This window comes from Ovis aries, chromosome 5 (genome assembly GCF_016772045.2).
Source record: "Ovis aries strain OAR_USU_Benz2616 breed Rambouillet chromosome 5, ARS-UI_Ramb_v3.0, whole genome shotgun sequence".
Classification (NCBI taxonomy): Eukaryota; Metazoa; Chordata; class Mammalia; order Artiodactyla; family Bovidae; genus Ovis; species Ovis aries.
Window position 1 is genome coordinate 45,047,824 of NC_056058.1, and position 3,877 is coordinate 45,051,700.

The following is a 3,877-nucleotide window of genomic DNA, read 5'->3' on the forward strand; positions in this document are numbered from 1 at the left end:
TGCTCTGTCAAGCGTGCTTATCCTCTGTTCTGTACCCTCTCCCGGGAAGTGGTTTTGGTTAGACTAAACGTGGCGGCGCCCTAAACTCTGAATGGGTACAGTCACCCCAGTATATTTTCTCCGTCGAGTGGTGGCTCTCCACCCTTCTCATTGTCCTTATTTTATGCTTCCTCTCTCTGCATCACATTTTTTATGTTGCTTTTTCTCTGGATTTCCCATCCATGCTGAGAACAAACGACATGCTAACGTGTTCAATTGGTGTACGCGGTTGCTGCGAAAGAAAGAGCCAGGATGTGTGAGGGGGGATGTAGGGTAGTGGAAAGTATCCATGGCAGTGTTGCCATGTTTAGCAAACATGTTAAGGAAACTTATGCTGGGATAATCAAAGCATGATTTAGAGGTACACTTTGGCAGGTCCACATTCAAAACTGGTATTTTCCACTGGTTGACTGCATAGCAAAAATAATATTCATGCACTTTTGTGTCTTGCACTTTATAGCAACAGTGAGGCAGGCTTTCTCAGACTATGGATAATTACCAAAGTGCCTTGTGACTTAGGGGTGTATCCGTGACTCATAACAACATCAAATTTCATTTAGGAGAAGAACACACCTTTTTCCCTATGGTAAGATGACCTTTGGCCATCCCTAAATCACCAAATATTTCATTTTTTTTTTCTTTGCGAACTCTGCAAATATGGTAAGATAGAGACCTTTCTATGAAATCCAAAAACACTGAGTTAGTGCAGTCATAATTTCTAAGGAGAAGTGCCTGGCCACTAGTCACCAGAGCACATCCCCAGTGCTGCTCATCGGAGTCCTCAGCTTCCAGCAGGAGGTATCTCTGCACGCCTCAGTGCCTTTGGAATTACCTGGAGTGGATGTCTCTTGTCTAAACTTGGCTCAAGTAAAAAGATTAAAAGCAATAGCATGATGCAGTTTTCTGGTTGAAGGTCTGGCTTTTGTGGCTTTGAAACTGACGTCAATTCAGTTTTCTTACACATACAATATGTCAAAACAAGTTAGGCTCTGACATATGACTTCTCTGGGATTTGAACCCTACTTGTCTGCCTAGGAAGTGTGTACTGCAAAGGAATTATGAAATGAGTCTAAGAGGATCTGAGCATGGGGACTTCCTAAGAGGTAGAAATCTCGATCAGCCAGCTTCCAGTAGCAGATACAGCAAGCGACCACTCAGTAAAACGATTTGTGTCACTACGGCAACAGATAACATGCTGCTCTTGCTAGTTGTAGATGACTCATTGTCGGGAGGACTTTTTCCTGGTAGCCTGAGTTAGACATATCCTCAGTGCTGGTACCTATTTTTTTAAATGCTGTATAGACATAAAAACTGCCCATTATCCAAAGAGCTATAGCTAACATTTTGTAATTTTGTATTTTCTTACAGTCGGTGTGTTTTTTTGTGATTCAAACTAGTTTGTTGCATCTAGGAATATATTATAAACACTACACTGTGCTGATGAAAATAACATGAAAACCTGCTTAGTTGGGATGTCACACAATTGCTGGGCATAAATGCTGAGTACATAGTAAGCATTCAGTAAATATTTGAGGCAATAAAATGGCAAGGGCAGCCAGGTCTAGTTTTGGCCTCGATCGTAATAGACACGCATAAGGTTCTCTGTATAAAAGAGGTTGATAATATATACGCTGTTTTCAGTGATTCTTGTAGTTAATTACGTCAACCAGAAAGGATTTTCCGATTCATGGCATTTTTGTCATTCTTCATTGTCTATCATTCAGTCTGCCAGACTGAGCCCAGGCAACTCAGGTGGCACAAGCCAGGTGCTGGGTCTGTGACTGCCCTTCCAACCCCAGGGTGTTCCTGTGAAAACATAAATCGTGGGGCCTCAGCCCCACAAGGAGAGAGGCCTGTTCAGCAGCCACCATTCCTGAAACCCCACTGTGCACCCTGGGGGCACATTGTACAGTCCTGCTTCTTCTGCCCACCCACCTCATCTCTCCCCTGAAATCACAGATAGTCACTCAACTGAGGATGGTGTCTGCGATTATTCAGACACCTAACCTGACTTGGGATCAGCAGAATCAAACCACCTTATCCTGTGTTAGAAAATCTGAGTCACTATTTAAATCATTTTCCAATCCATTTATACACCAGACCTCCCATGCTGAATGCTGTATCTTTACCTCTTCATTTTCCAAGTAGAAAATCTGGAGCTCTGTGATGCTCAGTCGCATGAAAAGGAGGAAGAAAAACAGAGAAGCCAGAGGCCACATGGAGCAGACACCACCTACTTTATCTTTGAAGCACAAGTGTTTGCCTTCAGAATGACGTATTGCAACCCTAGAAAATCATGTCTTGAAAATTATTCCAAACAAGGTTCAAAACATAAACATCAGATGAAACAGACTCAAAAGAGTAAAAACCAACAAAACAGAGAAGTTAAAAAATATTTGAAATGCACACAAAGAGTTGTTTTCTGTACTTGGTGGAGTTTCGGTTTAGCTTACATGTATCACTTCCCTCTCAAACAAAAGTTTCTGAGGCTGCAGGGCCATGGAAGGCTACTGTGAAAAGGCCCTGGAACATCTCCATTGGCCAGCAAGAGGAAGAAGAGCCCAGGACACACGGACAGAGAAGGTACTGTGAAACCTCCCAGTGGCTCACTCCCCTCCGGCCTGGAAATGCCTGCACACCCCAATGTCTGATTTCCCTAAGACCAGACAGTAAGCAACCACATTTGTTGATTAAATGTCAACCTGTCTAGAATGTAAACATTCCTTTCAAGTAGCTGTATTACTCCATCCGTGAGACATGTAGGAAGTCTGCTGTGTGTCATTTTTCCATTAAAATGCAGTCTTCACAGAATTCCAACCACCCAATACCATCTGCTCCAAATTTTCCCATGATTTATAGGACCATGTGGCCAACTCCATGTATAAATATAGATTTTGAGAGGGATCTTGTTCTAATACAAGTAAAAGTAGAAAGATAGGTATTTAATGACATCATCAGATTTGTTTTAGATCTTAGGACATCATATTGTCAACCAGATGTCCATATATCCACGTTTATTATTTCATGTCAGCGGAACATAAGAGTGCTTTGGATGTCTACATTCCTTGTGATTAATTCTGAATATTTTACAGAAGTTATTGCTGTAACAGCTGCTGGCAAGAGAAGAAGATGACCCTGTGAACTCTGCTCTGTGGCCAGTGAAACTCAATGGCCATGCTACAACTCAAGAACTGGTCACATCCCATTCTTTGATTCTCGGATTACCTTTGGGTTGATAGTTTCTTCTCAATGTTATATTAAAAAAATAGAAGTAAGAAGGAAATATGTGGTCATATTTGATGGAGGGCAGAGGGGAGTGGCAAGCCGCTGAAATATCAGGAAGTTCCTGTATCAGGGTGGCCTTCTACTCTGGCTGGGAATTTTGTGTTCACTTACTCTGTGGGCTTCCCTGGTGGCTCAGAGGTTAAAGCGTCTGCCTCCAATGCAGGAGACCTGGGTTCGATTCCTGGGTTGGGAAGATCCCCTGGAGAAGGAAACGGCAACCCACTCCAGTGTTCTTGCCTGGAGAATCCCAGGGATGGAGGAGCCTGGTGGGCTACAGTCCACGGGGTTGCAGAGTCGGACACGACTGAGCTACTTCGCTTCACTCTGGCTGCAGTGTGGAGAACACACTGGACATTTGGGGAGCAACAGTAGAAGTGAGGAAGTTGTGCCACCATTCCAGGAAGAGACTGCTGTTGCTTGGACTTGAGCGCTTGGGTGTTCTCATGCAGATGGGGAGCAGGAGGCCGGCTCAAGAGAGGAGGAGAAGGCTTGCTGATTCTCCTGAAGCTGAAGGAGCACGTGGGAAGGAGCTGGCTCTCAGGTCCCTGAGTGG

The 3,877-nt window shown here is 43.9% G+C and overlaps 1 non-coding gene across 1 annotated transcript; it reads left to right on the forward strand.

Moving 5' to 3' along the window:
- Positions 1-3,445: 3,445 nt before the first annotated feature.
- Positions 3,446-3,517, forward strand: TRNAW-CCA (transfer RNA tryptophan (anticodon CCA)). The gene has a single exon. It is a non-coding gene; the product is annotated as a tRNA-Trp (tRNA).
- The last annotated feature ends 360 nt before the right edge of the window (positions 3,518-3,877 follow it).